This window comes from Equus caballus, chromosome 7 (assembly GCF_041296265.1).
Source record: "Equus caballus isolate H_3958 breed thoroughbred chromosome 7, TB-T2T, whole genome shotgun sequence".
NCBI classification, from domain to species: Eukaryota; Metazoa; Chordata; class Mammalia; order Perissodactyla; family Equidae; genus Equus; species Equus caballus.
This window is the reverse complement of record NC_091690.1, coordinates 70,940,791-70,951,423: the sequence shown is the minus strand read 5'-3', so window position 1 is coordinate 70,951,423 and position 10,633 is coordinate 70,940,791. Positions and strand designations below refer to the sequence as shown.

At 45.0% G+C, this 10,633-nt stretch overlaps 1 long non-coding RNA gene across 1 annotated transcript; it reads right to left on the bottom strand.

Annotated features, from left to right (window-relative positions):
- Positions 1-5,661: 5,661 nt before the first annotated feature.
- Positions 5,662-10,605, bottom strand: LOC138925033 (uncharacterized). Its single transcript, XR_011440682.1, has 2 exons — positions 10,010-10,605; positions 5,662-7,701 (listed from the first exon to the last, which is right to left on the bottom strand). It is a non-coding gene; the product is annotated as an uncharacterized lncRNA (long non-coding RNA).
- Positions 10,606-10,633: the final 28 nt, after the last annotated feature.

The window sequence follows — 10,633 nt, the reverse complement described above, 5'->3', positions numbered from 1 at the left end:
GCTAGGCCGCTTTCATGCGGCTTGTAGCAGAATGTAAATCCTAACTGACATAGAAAAGGATCTAGTTTTTTTTCGATATAAACAGCCAATTCTTTAAGCGTGGTTATTTGAGTAGTCTGTCCTTCCGTCACTGACTCATAATGCTTCCTCTGGTGTAGAACAAGTTTTCATATAGATGTGGATCTGTTTCTAAGCTCTATAGTCTGTTTTATTGGTCTATGCATTTGCCCCTGTGCCTATATTATAGTCTAAAATTCTCAAAGGTCTGAATATTTGGTAGGGGAAATCTCTCCTCCTCTTTCTTTTCTTCTCTTTCTTCTTCTAAGTTGTCATTCATTTGTTCACAAATATTTTTGGAAAACCTGCGAGGTACCAGGCACTGTTCCAGACTCTGGGACGTGGAAGTGAACAAAACAGACACAGCCCTCTGCTCTTGTGGTGCTTGTATTACATTGAAAGTCTTTCTCTTGCTCCTTCCACATCCATCTCAGAATCAGCTTGTCAAATTCTTCGAAAACTTTTATGAAAACTAAAAGTTTTATGGAATCACAACGTATTTATTGAATACCTACGAAGAATTTCCATTTTATAATTTTGAGACTTTCTACTCAGAAAGACAGCTAAGCTCTCTCTTTATTCAGTTCTCTACGTTCTTCTGTAATGGTTTTTGTTCTAATTGGAAATGGCATTTTCTTCTGTTTTTTATTTTTAAGTAATTATGAACTTACAGGAAGTTGTAATAATACTACGAGAGGCCCCCCCTTTCCCCTCACCTAGCTTCTTCTGATGGTAACATCTTAGATAACTGTAGTACATTATCAAAACAAAGAAACTGACATTGCTACCACACAGTTAGCTAGACTACAGACTGTACTTGGATTTCACCAGTTTTTGTGTGCACACATTTTTTAAATGCACCTTTGTGTATGGTTCTATGACATTTTATTACACATATAGATTTGTATAAACACCAGCACAATCAAGATATGAGACTGTTCTATCACCACAAAGGATCTCCCCCTTGCTCCCCCTTCACAGTCACACCCTTTCCTGATTTCCCTGGCTTCCTTGGCAACCGCTGACCTGTTCTCCATCTCTAAGTTTTTGACATTTGAGAATGTTGTCTAGATGGAATCCTATCATATGCAACTTTTTGAGGTTGCCTTTTTCACTCAGCATAGTTCCCTTCAGACCCACCCAAGTTGTTGCGTGTATCAAGTTTGCTCCTTTTTATTGCTGAGCAGTATTCCATGGTATAGATATACCACATTTGGGTTGACCACTCACCATGGAAGGACATCTGGGCTGTTTCCAGTTTGGGAATATTACAAATAAAGCCGCATGAACATTCATATGCAAGTTTTTCTGTAAACACGTTTTCGCTTCTCTAGGATAAGAGCTCTGGAGTATGCTTACAGGTTGTGTGATAAGTGTATGTTTAACTTTTTAAGAAACTGCCACCTGTTTTCCAGAGTGGCTGTACCATTTTACATCCTACCAGCAGTGGATGAGAGATCCAACTCTCTCCATCCTTGCCCGCATTTGGTGCTATCATTCTTTTTTATTTTAGCCATTCTGATAGGTGTGTAGTGGTATCTCATCGTGGTTTTAATTTGCATTTCCCTAATGGCTAGTGATGTGAAACGTCTTTTCACGTGCCTCTTTGAAATGACATTTTAAAATTACATATTTATTGTAATTATAAACAACAGGATTGTTGAATTTTTGCATATATTGATCTCTATTCGGCAAACCTACTAAACTCTCTAGTTAGTTTTAACTGTTTATAGATGCTCTGGACTTTGTCCACAAAAATGACAGGTTGCCGCCTTTCTTATTTATACCTCTCATTTCTTTCTCTTATTCAGTTGCTCCTAATGTACCTCTAGAATTATTGTTCCTGACTTTAACGGGAATGTTTCCAGTATCTCACCATTAGCATGATGTTGATTTTGGGTATAAAATATTTAGAAACTACCCATCTACTCCAGTTTGAATAGGAAATATTTTTAAAATCAAGTCTATATAGTGAATTTATCAAATGTCTTTTCACTCTCTTTGGAGATGATCATGTCTCTTCCACTTTGATCCTTCAATATATTTAATTATAACGTGGGTTATTAATATTCAACCATTCTGGCCTGTAGCCGTAACGCCATTTGGTTGTGGTGTGTTGTTCTTTTAATGTGCTTCAGAATTCTATTTACTAAAATGCTATGGATTTTTTTATATTAATACTTATGAATAAGCTCAGTCTGTTTTCTTTTTGCTGCACCTTTTTGTCATAGTGGCCAACAGCGTGATGACGACTTTACAGAAAGCATTTGGGTGCTTTACTTTACCGTGCACTCTAACAGTTTAAATGACATTGGAGTCATCCCCTTCCTGATGACTGGAGATAACTCTCCTACGAGTCATCTGTACCTACACTCCTTGTTGGGGGGCAGCTCCTTGCCTACCTGCCAGAGGGCTCATGTCATTCCCCTGTTCAAGATTCTTCAGTGGCTTCCCACTACCCTTAGAATAAAATCTAACTCCTTACCATGGCCTTCAAGGCCCTACATGACCTGGCTCAGGTCTATTAACAACCCGCTCTCGTACAGGATCTTGCTGTTCTCTGCACACCAGCCGCATTGGCCTCCTTTCTGTTTCTGAAACACACAGACTCTTTCCAGCCCAGGAGCCTGTGCACTTGCTAGTCCCTTGCCTGGAATGTGCTTATTTCAGCCCTTACACTGGATGGTTTATTCTCATCCTTCAGGTCTCGCTTAATATCACATCTTCACAAGAGCCCTCCTTCACCATCTTATCTATCGTGAGGTCCCTTAGTGCTCTTTCTTCATTCGGTTCATTTCCCTACCACATCCCTCATTACTCTCTGTAATGATCTTGTTAGCTCTTGACTTGCTCATTGTCTGACACACCACCTTGCACCCCACTGCTGACTGTGAACTCCTTTGAGTTCCCCGGGACCTTGCCTGTCTTATTTACTCGGTTTTCATTCCCTAGAACTGTGTTTGGCACACAGCAGATAGGCAAAAAAGGGAAACAAACAAACAAGCAAAAAATCTTGTTGACTGAACGAACCAATCAGAGGACCAGTGAAGGGGATACTGGGAGGAATCACAGCACCATTGTCAGAACAGAGGTGAGGCATCAGTTAGGGTGGAGGTCAGGTTTATATAGGTGCCGTTTTGGATGACAGCAAAGGAGCCAAGCGGAAGGTTCTGATGGGCATTTGGAGATATAATAATAGAGTGAATCGGAGAGGGTTTTGAATGTAGATTTGAGAGTTATCCTTAATCATCTATTAATGTACTTAATCAGCCATCTACTAATCCATTAATCCATCTATCTCATCATTCATTTGTCTATGCATCCCTATACATATTCATTCATGGATTCACCACAAACTTTTGAGTAAATCATGAGCCAAGCCTTGGGTACCAGGGGCACATTGGCCAATAGACAGTCTCTGCCCTCAAGGACTATAAGTCTGGAGAGGACGGAGAGTAGTGGACAGAAAGTTATACTAGATTGTAGTAAGCACTGCTATGAGGTAGCCACGAGTGTGCCATACAGAGCAGAGTTGAAAACATGTGGGTGAAAATAGAGAATTTAATCTTAAGGACAAATTAATTAGGCAGTATTGAAGAGGAGGAGCTGACGACAGCTGACACACAAAGGAAGATGTGGATCAGGGTGATGAAAGGAGAAACAGGAGAGAAATTCTATCACAGTAGAAAAACTTAGGCTTTAGAGTCAGAGCGACCACATTGGAATCCCAGTCCTGCTTCTTACCAGCTGAGTAACTTTGGAGAAAAGATTTATCCTCTCTGAGCCTCAGTTTCCTCCCTGGAAAACAGGGATAATAGTACAACCTCATAGCTGTGTTGTGGAATAGACCCTGCCCGATACATAGTAGGTGTTCATAGACGTTGCTTAGGGTGGTGATGATGATGGTGTGATGATGATGGTGGTGATGATGGTGGTGGTAGTAATGACAATGGTGGTGGTGGTAGAGATGAAGATGGTGGTGATAGTAACTAGAAGACAATTTAGAGACCTTACTCCTTGCTTTTTGAGCAGTAGTTGACTCGAATTTCTTGAGGCATTGCCCTTGGATATGAGAATGCCAAATAAAGTTTCGGTGGAGAGCAGAAGGGTGGGCCAAGTTTGTGCTGCCATCTTTTGCAGGATGACGCAGTTTTGATGGAAGCTGGACACCAGCCATCCACTTTCTGCAAGGAGAATGCATTAGCCACAATCCATCACACTGGTTTGCTGACTCAAAATCTCTTGTGATGAACACTGAAATTAAGTGATTACATTTTTTTGTATTTGAAAAGATATTCCTTTCTGCTGGACTTAAATAGCAGGGTCAAACACAATGGTGGGGGAAGCAGTTTTCAGTTTGAATCAGTTTTCTCTAGATGAATATGGGGACTGTGGCTTGGAACTTGACCAAGATGATCTACATTTTTGCCTTCTGCCCCGCTGCAAAGTGGCAGAGCACTAGGGGTACTGACGGTGGGGAACGGGAAGCAGGGCATGTTGAGAAAAGGTAAATATTTCTGTGAGGCAGGCCTTAAAGAGTGATAGTGTCACCTGCTTAAAGCACCCAGCACTGTGCCTGTCATACATCAGTTACATGGCAAATAGATTTCTCATCCCCTATCTCATATAGGATTGGCATCCTGGTGCCCTGGTGGCAGGGACCACCTAAAAAGAGAAGGAAACCAGGACATGGTTAGCCAAACTCAATGACTGGTGAGACTGTGGATTCAAAAGCGGCTGCAAGGAAGGACACTGCTCTTTATCAAGTGCCTACAGACTGCCAAGCATTGTGCTAGTGGCTTCAGATTTGATCCTGACCATAACCCACGAGTTGGTATTATTTACCTCATTTTGCAGATGAGGAAATCAGGGCTCAGAGAGGGGAAGTGACTTGCCACAAATCATGGAACTAAGTCAAGTTTGAGCCAGCACATGCGTCCAGACCTTTCTGAACCCAGAGCCTCCACTCTTTCTTTTACACAGCCCTGTAAAGTCAGCTCAGGGCCTTGAGTTCTTCGAGGAGCCAAACTTCCAGAGAGCTATGTCTGAGCCAGCAACATGTGGGATGGGGGCAGGGTGGGCAAGAGGACAGCAGGAGGGTACAAGGTGGGGTGGGGGGTGCTTGGAATTACTTGGATCTCCTCCCCACCCAAACCTCTTTCTCCCTTGTTCTCAGCCCCAGGCCCTCCTCTGCACAGGAGGAGTGGCCTTGATGCCGGGGCGGAGAGAGAAGCAGGAACCCTCCCACCCCAGCCATCCAGCTCTGATGGGAGCTCAGCCCTAAGCTCTCCAGGGGGCCAGAACCCTTCACAGAGACCCAGGTAATAGTCTCATGGCCTCATGGCTTGGGGCCCATGAGCTTTTCAAGAACTTACACAAATATTTAAGCCCTGAGAAGAAAAATATATTGGCTCCAAAATGTGAGCAGAAAAAGAGCAACATCAAAATTAATATATGCTTAATTAATGTCTACAAACACAATATTATACTAACTAGTCACGGGCAACCCCAACCAGTTCTTAGTTATCATAAATATAGTTAAGTTCAAGTTAGAAAGCAAAATGAATAATTTACTCTTCATAAAACTCAAAATTATAGAAATCCTTTTCAAAACTTTACTGCAGTAAATGCTATTTGATGCAGGAGTGGTTTATTATGCTTGTCATGACAAGAGTGGGTCCCCAGTCTATGAAAGCCTTAGAAAGACCCTGCTGGCCTTGCAGCGCAGGGTCCCTTCTGGTCACAGCAGTGACCACAGAGGAAGGAGGCTACACCTGGTTTCCTGGTGGAACTGGGTGTTACAATTCAGTACGTAGGGATGTGGCTGGGCACCATCTGCCATCAACAGCTGTGGTCTCAGGAAATACTGGAGAAGGGCAAGGAGCAAGGCAGCCCATTGGCTACTGGAAACCCAAACACTTATCTGTCATCTGCTCTGCCTGAGCAAGGAGAACAGTATGTTCAGATGAGAGTTTTAGCAACTCCTTCTGGCTGCTGCTGTGTGGAGAAGGGGCTGGCTGGGGCCAGCCTGGAGGCAGAAAGACGAGGGAGGAGGCAGTAGTGGAGTCCAGTGAAGAGGCAGTGGCAGTCCGGCCTGCAGTAGAGGCAGTGAAGACAGACGAAAGAAGGTGGTTTTGAGAGACGTGCCTAAGAAATGGCCAGACTTTCTAAATAACTGAATGTGGAGATTGAAGGAGAAGGAAGAGTCCTAGATGACTCCAGAGTCCTGGCTGGGAGGAGGGACTGGGAGCTGGTGCCCACGGCAGCCAGAGAATGCAGGAGGGGCACAGGTGTGGTACATGCTGATGTCAGCCTGGGACGTGGTAGGCTTGAAAGGCTCGTGGAATGCCCAAGGGAAACTGTACAGGATGCAGAGTGACGGACTGGCTTCATCAGGTGGGCCCAAGGGGCAGGCCTAGATGAGGGAACCCACCCAGGTCAGAGACAGCACATTTCACTTCACTGGAGGACCAGAGGGTAGAGCCCTCTTCCACCGGGCTCTCATCTTATACACCATTCATCGTTCCATCCACAAAACCTCTACTGATGCTCAGTCTGGTGGAGAGCAAGACATGAATGAGGGCCACCGTGCTGTGAGGTGGAAAGGGGCTCCCATTTTGAGTGCTGTGGGTCTCCAGTTTTACTTGGTGGGGTGTGGTGGGGTCATCACAAGCCTCATGGAGGAGAGGGTATTTGAACTGGGTCTGGAAGGTTGGGTGGGGTATATGTGGGAGAGAGTTGGTCTGGGCAGAGAGAGAGGAGCAGGCCAGCTCACAGAACACAGATTATTGGCTAAGGTTTCTGCCATGGAGAGTAAGAAAAAAGAAAAAGTGCAGAACCAAGACTTACTAAAGCCCTACAAGGCATTGCATGAGTTTCCTGCTGCTGCTGTAGCAAATGGCACATTTATTCTCTCACAGTTCCAGAGGTCATGAGTATGAAATCAGATTCACCAGGCTAAAGTCAGGGTATTGGCAAGGCCGGTTCCTTCCAGTTCTGAGGGGAGAATCTGCGATCTTGCTTTTTCAGCTTCTGGTGGCTGTCCGTGATCTTTGGCTTGTGGCCCCTTCCTCACTTTCAGAGTTCATCACTCCAATCTCTGCTTCCATCATCACTCCCCCTTCTCTTGTGACTGGGACCCCCTGCGTCCCTCTTATGAGGACTATCGTGATTATTTTGGGTCCATCTGGATAATACAAACTAATCCAAAATAATCTCAAACTCCTTAATCTAATCATATCTGCAAAGTCCCTTTTGCCATAGGAGGTAGTGTTACCAAAATCAAAGTGGGGTCCCTCCTGGCGAGTTACATCAGCCTCCCCCCCACAAGTAGTTGTCCCACAAAGTAAACTATATTTGCAGCAATTGGGAGACCATGAGGAATAGTTTCCAGAGTCCTCGTGTCCCCGAACAAAGGGAAGCAGGGACATTTATTTCTGATGGGGATGAATATTCCCAAGGCAGATGTGGGCATTCGCTTGTGCAGGCTCAGTTGGAAAACATGCTTCCACGTACACTGAAGTTATGATAATAAGACCCAAGCTCCTCCTGGAGAGATCTTAGCATTAAAAATGAGGCAAGGGTCATAGGCGTAGCTCTGTGGTGAGGCTTGGTCTGGTTCATGGTGGTTGGTGATTGCATCTCCTTAACACAACAAAAGGAAAAAGAACAATTTGGAACAACATTTAAAGGCTTCCAAACCCATCCCTGACTTCCCAGGGGCAACTAGTCGCTGACAGTGGCATTCACAGGCTCTGGGGTTTAGGATGTGGTCATCTTTGGGGGCTACTGTTCAGCCTGCCATAGGTGCCCAGCATATTCGTCATCTCCAGGGTAAGGAGAGCCACACTCAGATCCTGGGAGCCTGTCTGGTCCAAGGCCCAGGCTTTCAGTCCCTACTCCAAGAGACTGGCACTGCCCCTGAGCTCAGAGATTGCCTAGTTTCTCATTAAGTTTTGTTCAAATAATCAGACAAATGAGGTTGGGAACAGTGGGGTTGAAGAGAGCTAAACGTGCTTGTAGGGGAGCAGAGTTTGCCACCTCAAGATGTGTCACTCTCACATGAGGATTATTTTGGGCTGGTTACTTTTAAGAAATTGCAGACATGGGAGAAGCTCTGAAAACCAAGTAGTTGTTCCCCTTTGTAAGAGACGTTTGCATTTGTAAGGGAGATGTCCATCTGTAAAAGTGTCTCCCTCTCTACCAGGAGGAGGGGGATGACCTTATCTCTAGAAACTCTTTTTAATGTGGAAGGAAAGGACTTAAACCTGCATGATAACCTTACTCTTGTTTACTGTGCTTTTTCTGGTAATCTCCCGTAACTGACTCCACATACCTGCAACATCCTCTGTCTTTAGCTGAAGATGGTATTTAAGGTGGTGGCGACCTCAGCCATTCTGGTGAGTTACTCGGTTTTCCTGGGTCTCTCCCATGTATACATGTTATAAAGCTTTGTTTGATTTTCTCCTGTTGTTCTGTCTCATGTCAATTTAATTCATAGCCTGGCCAGAAGGACCCAGAGGGTAGAGGATATGTCTTCCTTCCCTACATAATAAATGGCACTTTCTAGGTACTAGGTGCTGGGTATGGATTGGTGAATCACATAATCACATATCCTGCCCTAAAGAAGCTTACCATCTATGTAATAGATATAAGTACAAATATTGATTTTAATACCACCCATGGAGACAGGGCTGCAGAGGAAATGTCCAGGATGCAAAGAGAAGGAATAACAGGGTGTTCAAAGAAAGTGTCATATAAACAAAGACCTGAAGGAGGAGGAGACAGCAATACAAAGGCTGGGGAAAAAACACTCCAGGCAGAGAGGACAGTATGAGCAAAGGCCCTGAGGTGGGAGGGTGCTTGTGGGCCAAGGTGAAGAGTTTAGAAATCATTGTGCAGGTGTTAAGCAGGGAATTTTCATAATTAAAAACAACAACAATATGGTTTGGAGATTAGATTGCAAGAAGCCAGAGGATGAGCCTTGCTCCCACTGTGTTCCCAGTGTCCAGAGCAATGCCTGGTAAATAGTATGTGCTCATTCAACAACTATTTGTGGAGTGAATAAATCAAAACAGAAGAAGGAGCATTAGTACAGAGGCTACTGCGGTCATCCCTGCAGGGAATGGTGTCTTGGAGATGGAGAATGGAGACGGGAAGAAATGGGGACGTTCAAGATGTGCTTTGGAACTAGAAGTGACCGGAGTTGCTGATGAGTTGAAGGCAAAGGGATAGGTAAGGGAGGAATCTAGAATGTCTCCTGGGTTTCTGACTCGGGGTAGATGATGGTGCCATTTTCTGCGGAGGGGAAGATCAGGAGAGGTTAAGGAACACAGTACTGCAGGTGGGAAAGAGAACCAGGAGTCCACCGTCGAACATGTTAGTGTGAGATGCCTTGAGATTTCCCAGTGCAGATGTCAGGCTGGCAATCTGGAGCCCGGGGGACAGGTACAGGTTGGAATTATAAACTTGGGGGTCATCATGCACACATGGCTGTTAAAACTCTTATGAAAAATACCACATGATTTCGCTCATATGGGGAAGATTTAAAAAAACAATAAAAAACAAACTCACAGATGTAGAGAACAGATGGGTGGTTAGCAGAGGGGAAGAGGGGCTGGGGGGATGGTGAAAGGAGTAAAGGGGGACACGTGCAGTGACAGATGGAAACTTAATTTTTGGTGGTGAACGGGATGTAGTCTATACAGAAGTTGAAATATAATGATGTACACCGAAAATTTGTATAATGTTATACACCAATGTGACCTCAATAAAAAAAAAAAAAACCGTCATGAGCAAGATCACCCAGGGAGAGAGTGTGGACGTAGGGAGAAGAGTGCCAGGACCTAGGCGGGTTCAAAAAGATCTTAAAACAAACAAAAACAGAAGAGGTCATATTCGTTCCCATGGTGAGGTGGGGAAACCTGTCTAACTGCTCTGGGTTTGTTCCCACCTCTGTAAAATGAGACCATAATCCTTCCTCATAGGACAATGCTCCAAAGCATCGGACGCAGCAGATGACACAGCCATAGGAGGGCTCAGAATTCTCCATCCTGACAAGGCCACAAAGGGACAGACTTAGATCTTCTCCAGCCAAGGCCAGCAGCAAGATATCCTTCGCCGTCCGTCTCTGAGAGTAAGTCCCCCCACAGCTCTGCCTCTCAGCCACGCTCTGATCCCTCGTGTGCTCTGTCCCGCATAGGATATCCGGCTTACCTGCAGCTTCTCAGAACGACCACTAGAGGGAGCGCCTCCTGGTGACTGGTGCTCGCTGGCTCTCTCCTCGGGCTGCCCCCCCACCTTCCTCCCTCTCCCCTTCCCTCTACCCGCTTTCCCCTCTTCTGTATCTTTCATCAAAACTTTCCCCGCATCTTCTCTCTGCTAGACTCTATCTCTCATACTGAGGACACAGGATTCCTGAGCTTGAAGATTTCGTGGACTGTTGAAGAAAAGAAACCAGTTACAACCACGGAACGGCGAGCGTGATGCGGGAGAAAGAAGGCTCTGGGGTAAGAAGGACCCAAGTAATTACCGGCAGACTTGTGCCATAAGCAGCTTTAAAGGAAGTTCTTCAGGT